We start from the raw sequence: 11,585 nt of genomic DNA, 5'->3' as shown, positions 1-11,585 counted from the left end.
CTGTTTCCCTAGGGCATCCATAGGGTTTCTCCCTTGTGTGGGTCCTCTGATGTTGAATAAGGTTTGAGCGCTCAGTGAAGGTTTTCCCACACTGGCAGCATCCATAGGGTTTCTCCCCTGTGTGGATCCTCTGATGATTACTAAGGGTTCAGAGCCGAGCAAAGGTTTTTCCGCATTCACAGCATTTATCAGGTCGCTCCCTATGTTGATTCTCTGATGTCTAATACGGTTTGAGCGCCTACTGAACTACAGCTGGGGTGACCATGGGGTCTGAGCCGGGGCAGCAGCAGCAAGGGGGCAATGTGGGGGACTTGTCACTTGGGAAAAATGAAACAGCAAAATCTTTCTCTGTGCTGCAGCAAAAGCCTCTCATTTATCCCCGAAACCCCCTGCATGTAACTCTCCACCCCTACCCTGGCGCTCAGAAACCCGCTCATTCCTGTGCACATTTTTAATTTTTCTTGGCTTTGTACAAACAATTTCCTCATCAAAATGATCATTGTTTTTCACATTTAAAATGTGAAAAACAAAACCAAAGAAACCCCCACCAGTCTCCCCACCGCACATGGCTTGGGTCTGATTTTTTTTTTTCTGAAATTTTAAGGCAGTAAAACTCTGACTTCTATTGGCCAGATAACAAATGTCATTCTCCCATGCTGCACCTAAGGCCTTGTCTACAGAGGTGCAAAGCCACTTTTGGCGATGGAACTCCTCAGTTTCAGTGACATGATAAAACCACTTTGATGGGAGTCGTAAGGGTTTTTATGCAAAAGTTTTGTCACCAAAGTGTTAGTGTAGACACTGTGCTTTATTTTAGTGCTGTGATTGGCCTCTGGAAGGCGCCTCTCAATGCCTATCCTGACCCCTCTAGTCAGCAGTTTCAACTCTGCTGCCCTGCAGCTGGGTAAACACCTTCCGCCTCCCTTTAAAGGCCCAGGAACTTTTGAAATTCCCCTTCCTGTTTGCTCAGCATGGAGTATTCACATCCCATCTTCCCAGCTGACCAGTGGGGCTCCACGCAGCAAATGCTGTCCTGCTTGGAGCACTGCAGAACTGCTTGATCTGATCAGTATCAGTTGCTCTGACTCCCCCCTGTACCCAGCTACTGGCTCGCAGAACCACCTCAAATCCTCCAGCGGCCACCCTGGCAAGGCCTGGCCTAGCAGGCTGGGCAGTGGATGTCCAGCTCCCCCCAGCTTTCTCCACCAGGGACCCACAGCCCCCAAGGTTGCAGGAGGCAACCCTGGCCCTGTGAAGGACACACCCAGAATTGCTACGACCCTCTATGCCCAGCTGCTGGCCCATAGAGCCACCCCGAATCCTCTAGCTGCCCCCCAGGTGAGGCCTGGCCTGGCCGGCCTGGATAGCAAGTGTGCAGCCTCCTCCACAGGGGACCCACAGCCCCCAAAACTACAGGACTGGGGTTGACCTGGTGGCTGAATGGGGACTTAGAAAAATTTCTAGCGCAACCATCAGGGACCGGCCACTCATGCCTAACCGAGCCTGACAGGTGCCGTGTCCAGTGTGAGTGGTCATGAATTATTATAATCCTTACAAGATTCCCATGGAAGGTGGGTGTGGTATATAGTTTGAATAACAAGTCAAGAGAAAGGAAAGTCTGCACATGAAGGACAGAACTTCATGGAACAGTGGTTTTATTTATTCTCTCCCATGCTAACAAAGGTATTAATAATATCTAGGGACTGCAATAGAGCCCTTTGACTAAAAAGCCTGGCAGTTCTTCCTTGTTGGTATTCTGGCATGCCCAGGCTGAAAGGACTTTCGCATTGATCTTCAGCTATTTCCCTCTTGCTCCTAGAGGGAAACCATAGTATTTGACTTCATTGGCCCCAGTCAGTTCTTTAATCTGATTTGTCAATGTTTTAAAATGCCTCGCTTTCTCTGCTCCAGCCCCTCCTCCTCTGCTCAGTTCCTTTCCCGGGCCAGGAGGTCACCTGACCTCTGTCTCCAACACCTTCAGTTGGCACCTTTGCAGAGAAGGGGCCCAGGCCATCAGTTGCTAGGAGACAGAGTGCCAGGCATTTAGGTGCAGTGGCCCATTGCTCTGCAGCAATCACACAACCTTAGTCCACCACCTAGATATTAAGAACTTCCTAGGGGACACCGAGGCACTGTAGTGAGGACGGGACAGGAAGTATAAAAGCCTGGCCTCAGCGTTCAGTTGGGAGCAGGCTGCCAGAGAGGGCAGAAGCTGGTGCCCGAGCTGATTCCGGGCCCAGCCTGCCCCGTGCTCGGTACCTGGAGGAGCACTGGCCCGACCTGCCCCGTGCTCGTCACCCAGAGGAGCCGCCTGAACTTCCCCACATCCGACCTCCCGAGGAGTGGCCTGAACTTCCCCACGCCCGGTATCCTGAGGAACCCATGGCCTGGGACCCACCGGATGACGCCGGCGGAAGACAGGTACCCAATGAGGGGGAGTTTGGAAGTGACCCGGGGGTAGCCGACCCCGGTCAGACTGCAGATATACCTGAGCCTATGTCAGTGTGTTGCGGCCAGGATCCCCACTGACTGCAGCGGATCCACGCCGCTGCTAGGGCCCCGGGCTGGCACGCAGAGGAGTGGGTGGGCCTGCGTCCCCCCTGCCACCCCTCTCACAGGTGGCAGTCTCCCCCTCACCTCAACGCTCAGGCGTAAGGGCCTGGGCCTATACACTAAACTGTTTGTCTGCTCAGCCCCTGCACCAGAGGGCCTGAGCTCCCTGAACTTTGTGTTGTTGCTCAACCCCTGCACCAGAGGGCCTGAGCTCCACTGACTTTTTGTTGCTCAGCCTTGCAGCTGGAGGCCTGAGCCCAAACTGACTCGGTATTATCGTCACTGCCCCGAAGCAAGGGGCCTGACCTGAGTACGTGTGGCAGGCTGGTGTGGCTCCCCTCAGCCCCAGGGAGGGTCGAGCCCCGGCCCCACATGCACCCCCCCTCTTACAGGCACCAACACAGAATTCAGAGAAAACATTAAGAACATTCCCAGTTTGCCACAACTCTTAATAGATCCGGATGGCAGTGCACTGGAGAAACTATTTAATACTTGATCACAGGAATAATTCCCGATGGCATAAAAAAACTGCTGTTAGCTGTTGATCCCTAAAACAACAGATTCTGAAGCCTTAAAAGACTTGTGGAATTGGAGACCATTGACTATTGGATCCATTGTGCTTCGGCTTATTTCGCGAATAATATCAAATCAACTTATGAAGGCATGCCCATTGAACGCACAACAAAGGGTATTTATTGCCATGTTCGGCTGTTTGGAGAATCTTAAAATTCTCCATATAATACTAAACCAAGCTAAGAAATGCAAAAAATCATTAGGAGTGGTATTTGTCGATATTGCCAAGGTATGATCATGCAATACTGTGTCAAATATCATGTGGGTACTGAGAGAAAGGGGCCTGGACCAACATATGGTGGATATCATCAGTGACTCTTATAAGAATGTCCACACCTATATTGAAGTCGGAAAAGAATCTTTATCATCTATTGCAATAAAAGTTGGCGTTAAGCAAGGAGATCCCATCTCTCCATTATTGTTCAATCTTCCGCTTGACCCTCTAATTACAACGCTAGAGAAGACTCATATGGGATTCTCCTTTGGGATAAATAAGATAACATCTTTGGCCTTTGCAGACGATTTGGTCTTGCTTAGTGATACCTGGGAGGATATGAATATAAACATTGGGATTTTGGAAACCTTCTGTGGATTAACTGGCCTAAAAATACAAGTTAACAAGTGCTATGGGTTTTTCGTAAGCCCCACTCACGACTCACATACTATTAACAATTGTGACGCTTGGAAGATAAACAAAGATAATTTGAACATGATTCTCCCTGGTGAGTCTGAAAAATATCTGGGACTCAAAGTTGACCCATGGACCGGGTTTTCTAATCCTCTACTTTCTGAAAAACTCAACATGTGGCTTGAAAGACTTAAAAAAGCTCCATTAAAGCCCTCTCAGAAGTTAACAATGTTAAATGTATACACAGTACCTAGAATCATCTATATGGCTGATCATACTGAGACTAAAAAGTCTTTATCTTCATTGGACAATAGCATTAGAAACATGGTGAAACAATGGCTTCATCTTCCAGCGGATACATGTAATGGTTTTATATATGCCAGAACAAGAGATGTGACAAAACTCGCTAGCCTTATTCCTTCAATCCAAGCACGGTGATTGCATAGGATTGCCAACTCGGATGATACAACAATCAAGAATATCACATTAATAAATAATATTGAAGAAGAATACCAAAATCTGTGGAAGATTGCCGGAGGAAAGGAGGACAAAACCCCTAAAATAACAATCCAGTATTCATTGACTATAGATTGCCTCAGCATACATTGGAACGTCTCAATGAATGGGAAAAAACAGCCCCAAGGAAGATATATCCAACCCCATGTAATTGGAGGAAAATCAAATTCACTCATTGGAAAGACCTGCCTTGTCAAAGAAGTGGAATAGAACATTTTGATAATGATACAATAAGCAACGTCAGGATGAAATACCATCGCGGTTTCTCAGAACGTCAGTACCTTCTGGCTCTCAAACTTAAAGTTAATAGATATTCTCTAGTAGGATATACAGGACATGGTAGACAAACAAGGGTATGTCCACACTACGGGATTATTCCGATTTTACATAAACCGGTTTAGTAAAACAGATTATAAAAAATCGAGTGCACGCGGCCATACTAAGCACATTAATTTGGTGGTGTGCATCCACAGTCCGAGGCTAGCATCGATTTCTGGAGCGTTGCACTGTGGGTAGCGATGCAGACATTGTTCTGCGCTATATGAATCTCTATCACACATCTTAGGACAATGTCCAGCAGTACAAGAAGCCCGTATTAGAAGACATAATAAATTATGTAGTATGCTGAAACGGGAAGCTCGAAAATTAAATTGGGTCATCCATGTGGAATCACATCTGAATACCATGGGAAAGGAATTGAGAAAACCTGACCTTATTTTTGTTAAAGGAGAAAAAGCCCTAGTCGTGGATGTCACCATCCGATTCGAATATAAAGAGAAGGTATTTGAAGACGCTGCTATGGAGAAGGTGAAATATTATGAAGATCTAACAAGTCAGATAAGAGAACTAACTGGAGCTATGGAAATAGAATATTATGGGTTCTCTCTAGGTATTAGGGGGAAATGGCCAAAGATCAGTGAGAAAGTTTTAGTAGCTCTAGGTATGTCAGATTGGCCGGTCTCTTTAGATGACAAACTTTTTAGTAAAAGGACTATATTGTACTCTCTAGATATACTTAGAATTTTTGAGAGCTTAGGGAGAAACAATAGAACTACTGTTCCATGAGGTTCTGTCCCTTGTGTTTTATACTTTTTCTCTAATCTATATCTTAGCCAAGCTATATACGCCCCTAATTTTCCTGGGAATCTTGTGATGATTATAACACCTCATGATCGCTCACTGGATTTGGTAAAACTAAGTGGACGGGCTACCTGATGTGTTTTTACACTCTGAATAACTCGAAAAAGGAACCCGTGAGAAATAGCCAAATCCCTTGCTCTCAGAGAGCAGGTCAACCCCATGGGCTAGAATGGGATTGACCTGGTGAGCGGTCGTCCTGTGGATGTCCAAAAGGGGTCACCCGAAACCACCTCGGACAACCAAGAGAACCATGAGGTCGGCGTGTATTTCAAGTTCGTCCCGCTGAACCCCGGAGTACATAGGAGTAAGGCCATACGTGTTGTGTAAGAAGTGTGGCAAAGCCTCTCTATATCATAATATCGCTTGCCACTACCCTAAGTGCAGGCCCAGGGAGGTGGATACCCCGTCTAAGAGCCATACCTGTTCTGCCTGTGGGCTTGCGTTCCATACTAAATCTGGCTTGAGCCAGCATTGTAGACACCGACACCCGGCTATAAGGAATGAACAAAGGATAAATGAGAGGGTTAGGAGTAAAAGTAAAGAGGGTGCATCCCGAGTCCGTATATGGACTGAGGATGAAATTGAACAACTTGTATTATTAGAGAAGAAATATATGGGGAAAAGAAATATAAATAAATGCATAGAAAGTGAATTAAAGATAAAAAGTAATAAACAAATAGCAGATAAAAGGCGAGAGTTAGCTAAGAAGAAGCAAGAAATAGCTCAGGAGCAGGTGACTGAGGTAGGACAGATTATAGAAAGTATTTTAGATGTTCCTCCTCCGAGAGAAAATATTTTATCATTAAAAAGGAATCCAGAAGTGGATTCTAGGGGTTTAATTGGTAAGTGTGGAAAGCAAAGTAGAGAGGGTAAAGATATAATAAATAGGCTGTTAGAAATTGAAGAATTACTTAAGGATTCAACTGAAATATTTGGATGGACTGAATTGGAGAATATATCTCTCCTTAGTAGATGGAAAGAATTTTGGAGGAGATAAACAAGGTGAGACAAGGATAAAAGGTAGACGCAAGGGAGTAGGTAGTGAAAGGAAGAAGCAGTCCAGTGCTATTAGAAGGTATCCAACTAAAAAAGCAAAATATAAGTTTTATCAACAATTATTTAATAAGGATAGGAGGAGATTAGCTCGAGTTATTATGGGACAACCAGATAAAGTGAATTGTGAAATCCCTATTGGTGAAATAGAAAAGTATTTTATAGATATATTAGGTAATGCGAGACATGGGAATATAGTTGGGTGGCCTTCATCCAAGGAGAGGGCGGATAATGATATATTAATGAGTCCGATCTCCGTGGATGAAGTTAGAAATGTTTTAAGGGAGATAAAAAAGATAGTGCCCCGGGTCCCGATAAAATTAAGGTAAGTGATTTAAGGGACATTTTTAATTTAGACTCCTTAATTATTACAAAAAATTTCAATATGTGGTTTTTAAATGGGCAGGTCCCAGATGTTTTTAAGGAGAATAGAATGATTTTAATACCGAAAACACAAGATGAGGAGGAATTGAAGAAATTAACCTCCTGGAGGCCATTAACAATTGGATCAGTATGGGTAAGATTATATACAAAAATATTAGCAAAAAGATTATCGGATGCAGTGAAAATTTGTAGTAGGCAGAAAGGGTTTATAGCTGCACCCGGTTGTGAGGAAAATTTTGCTATATTGGATAATTTGATCAAAGGAGCTAAGCGTAAGGGAGATGAAATAGCTATAGTCTTTATAGACTTAGCTAAAGCATTTGATTCAGTAGGCCATGGGCATATAATAGCTAGCCTTAAGAGATACGTTATTGATGAACGTTTTATTGAAATTGTTAGAGATTTGTATAATTGCACAATGAGGGTGTGGGTTGGGGATAAACATTCGGAGTCTATTTTAATTAGGAGAGGGGTAAAACAAGGTGACCCTCTGTCCCCGATTTTATTTAATATTGCTTTGGATCCACTTTTAACTAAATTAGAATTAGATGGAAGCGGGTTTTATGTTCAAGGAAATAGTGTCACGTCCTTGGCTTTTGCCGATGACGTGGCAATTTTAAGTAATTCACATTTAGGGATGGTTAAAAATTTGGATATTTTAAAGAGTTTCTGTAATAGCACCAATCTTCAGATAAATGTGAATAAAACGAAGGGATTTCACATTTTACCTAAATATAAAACTTATTTAGTGAATCCAAAAAGTAAATGGACAATACGGAGTGAGGAGATAGAGTATGTTCAGCCGGGGGAATTTGAGAAATATTTAGGGGCACGAATAGATCCACGGATTGGTGTAGGTGGGTCCTCACTTAAGGAGAAATTGATAGAATGGAATGAGAGTTTAAATAAGGCTCCGTTGAAACCAGCTAAAAAATTATTGATTTTACAGACCTATATTTTACCGAGGTTATTTTATAATTTGCTCTGAATAGAACCCCCATTTTATATTTTAAATGATTTGGATATTTTAGTTAGGAGAATAGTTAAAGATATTTTACATCTACCACAATGCACCACCGATGGGCTATTTTATTCTAGGGTAAGAGATGGTGGTTTAGCTCTCACCAAATTTAGTGTGCAAGTCCCAAATATGTTAGTACGAAAATAGAGACGACATATTGTTTCTAGGGACACATGGATTGATCTCTCTTATCTATATGCAGGTGAAAATTTGGTTGATAAAATTAGTCTTTAGTGCAGCAACTCCTCATCCCAGAAAATGGAGAGAGGAGAAGTTTTTAAGATGGGCTGGGATGAGATGTCAAGGAGTTGGCATAAAATATTTTAGGAATGATATAATTAGCAATTCGATTTTTAAGAACTCGGATAAAATCAAGTCCTCTGCATATATTGCTGCACTTCAATTGAGGGCAAATATATATCCAACAAGGGAGACGTTAGCGAGAGGAAGAGGAGGAGTAAACGCTCTCTGTAGATGGCGTGGTAAAGTTAGAGAGACGATTCCCCATATTTCGGGTCAATGTTATAAAACAAAGGAGATAAGAATTAAAAGACATAATAGGGTGGTTTCAGCATTAGTAGATAGGGTAGTAAAGGTAAGGTGGAAAGCTATTGTAGAACCCCATTTGAGAAATGAGAAGGGAGAATTGAGAAAGCCGGATATCGTATTTACAAAAGGAGATACGGCAGTGGTGGTCGATGTCACTGTGCGTTGGGAAGATAATGCCGGAAGTTTGAAGCAAGCCCATAGGGAGAAGGTGACTTATTATCTCGATTTAGAGACTAAGATCAAAGAATTGACGGGAGTTAATAATATCCACTTCTTTGGGTTTGTGGTGGGAGCGCGTGGTAAATGGAGTGAGGGGAATAATGAGTTGTTGTTAAGTTTTGGAATAGATAGGGGAAAGAATTTTAAAGAAAGTATATGTAGACTTGTCCTTTATTCTACAATTGATATGTTGGCGGTTTTCAGTGACAGGTAAAGATCCCAGAGTTGCCATTCCGTGTATCTTGCCGAAATTAAATTAACTGAAATTAAATTTTAGTTATTTTAGTTTCCATGTCTTGAAATTAAATTTCAATTTTATTAGTGCTATTTAATATCTGTCCTTTAAAATATGGTTTTAATTATTTATATTAAATGTTTGGAAAATGGGTGATTGTTACTTTAAATCATTAATTGAATTTTATTAAACACTGGATATGGCTGTGGACTGGCCGCAAAGTAACCAGGAAAGGGCAGGTAGTCACGCCTGTACATAAATAGCCAAATGCCTCGTCATCTAATTAGTGACGCGCATGAATGGATGAACGAAAAGGACTTGCGGCCGGCCAGCAGGTCAACCTGGTTCTCCCTACGGGCGTCGGAGCTCCGGGTTGACCTGCTGGCCGGGGACCGCTGCAGCCAGCCAGCAGGTCAACCCGGTTCTCCCTTCGTCGGCCGGGGCTCCGGGTTTACCTGGTGGTCGGCAATCTCTCCGGCCGGCCAAAAGGTCAACCCGGTTCTCCCTACGGGCGTCAGAGCTCCGGGATTACCTGGTGGCCGAGTACCGCTGCGGCCGGCCAGCAGGTCAACCCGGTTCTCCCTACGGGCGTCGGAGCTCCGGGTTGACCTGCTGGCCGGGGACCACTGCGGCCGGTTCTCCCTTCGGCGGCCGGGGCTCCGGGTTGACCTGGCGGCCGGTTGGCTTTCCGGGCACCAGGTCACCCCCATTGGTTTCGACGGGTTGACCTGGTGGCCGGTTTGCATTCCGGGCCGGCGGTCCCCCCCACACCGAGGGCAGTGCAGCACCACTCCTCGGGACCTCCGAGGGGGGCTTAATAGTCGACCCCCAGCAGGTCCGGGGGCAGGCTTAATAGTCGACCCCCGGCAGGTCCGGGGGTTGAGGAGGGAGGCTTAACAGTCGTCCCTCGGGCTCGCCGGGGGAAATTTTTCAAAGTCCCTTCCCCACCACCAGGTCAACCCGGTTCTCCCTTCGGCCGTCAGAGCTCCGGACGGGGACGTGGAGCCCTGGGCGGCTTGCCTGGCGGCGGGGACCCGGTCTCGGAGGTCCCGATCCTTTTTAAAAAAAAAAAAACAAATTTTTCCCTCCGGGGACCAGGCTGACCTTCCTGCACTCCCCGTAGCCTCCGGGCACATTTTTGGGGAAAAGAAAAAAAAAAAAAGAAACAAAAAACCCTTCCCCATGCCCGATCCAAACGACCCTGGGGAAAGTCATTCTCCGCGGCCGAGCAGGGTGAGCCCTGGGGGGCTTGCTTGGCGGCGGGGGACCCGGTCTCGGAGGTCCCGATCCTTTTTTCCAAAAATAAATAAATATCCGCTACGGGGACCGGGGTGACCTTGCAGAACTCCCCGGAGCCTCTGGGCAAATTTTGGAAAAAAACCTTCCACGCGCCCGATCCAAACGACCGGGGTTGAAGTCACCCTCCGCGGCCGAGGAGGGTGAACCCTGGGCGGCTTGCTTGGCAGAGGGGACCCGGTCTCTGGAAATCCCGATCCCTTTTTTCATAATCTTTTTTCCTCCAGGGACCAGGGTGACCTTCCAGCACTCCCCGGAGCCTCTAGGCAAAATTGGGGGGGGAGGGAATTTAAAAACAAACAAAAAAAAAAAAACCTTCCACGCGCCCGATCCAAACGACTGGGGGGGGGAAGTCATCCTCTGCGGCCAAGGAGGGTGAGCCCTGGGCGGCTTGCCTGGCGGCGAGGACCCGGTCTCGGAGGGCCCAATCCTTTTTTCCTAAATAAATAAATAAATAAACTTCTGCTCCGGGGACCGGGGTGACCTTGCAGAACTTCCCGGAGCCTCTGGGCAAATTTTGGAAAAAAAAAAACAAACTTCCGTGCGCCCGATCCAAACGACTGGGGCGGGGGAGGGAGTCACTCTCCGTGGCCGAGGACGGCGAGCCGCTCGGCCGCCTGGTTAAGCCGGAGGAAGCGGGCCGATCGATATTTGTCCGAGCGGGAAGAAAAACGCAGTCCCCACTCGTCCACCAGGTCAACCCCCGGGGACGTGGGCTGAAAAAATTTCCAAGTCCCCTCTCGGAGAGCAGGTCAACCCCATCGTCTAGCATGGGGTTGACCTGGCGGTCGGTCGTACCGCGGAAGTCCGGAAGGGGTCGCCTGAAACCGCCTCGTCCGAACGAGAGAACCGGAAGGTCGGCGCGAAAGTCAAGTTCCTCCCGCTGTACCCCGGTCGGCCTTTTTCGACGTGTCCTTTGAAAAAGGTGCACGGAGATTTGAGGACAGGGTTTTCAGAACCTCTGAGAACCGGAGCTCAGCCTAGGGGACCAATCCGAGTTTGGTACTCGACCTCGCCCGGGGGGGGGGAAAGCGGCCACGGGACAGCCTCCTTTCCCCGGCTCACTGCCAAAGTGTTGTGGGGGGGCCCCCCCCTGAAAGCCACCCAGCACGTCCGCCGCGCAGGCCAGGCGGCCGGACCCGAGCTCCAGGCGTCGGCGCCCCACCGGCCGCCGTCCTCCCAACCGATGTGGCCCTGACGTTCGTGATGGGAAGGGCCCTTCGCGGGCCGGCACCCCGACGGTGGGGCCGTCCGGTGTTCAGGCGGATTGGGACCCTTCGCCTTTTCGCACGCACCGATACCAGGGACCGAAATCGACTTCTGTCCTCCCAGGTGGCAGGCGGGCGGGGACCGGGCGCGGGCCCGGCTCCCCCCCACCCCTCCTTTTCCGTGCCCATATGGGGGGCCAAGATCTCCAC

Source organism: Mauremys reevesii, linkage group 12 (assembly GCF_016161935.1).
Source record: "Mauremys reevesii isolate NIE-2019 linkage group 12, ASM1616193v1, whole genome shotgun sequence".
NCBI lineage: Eukaryota > Metazoa > Chordata > Testudines > Geoemydidae > Mauremys > Mauremys reevesii.
Note: the sequence above shows the minus strand (reverse complement) of the source record.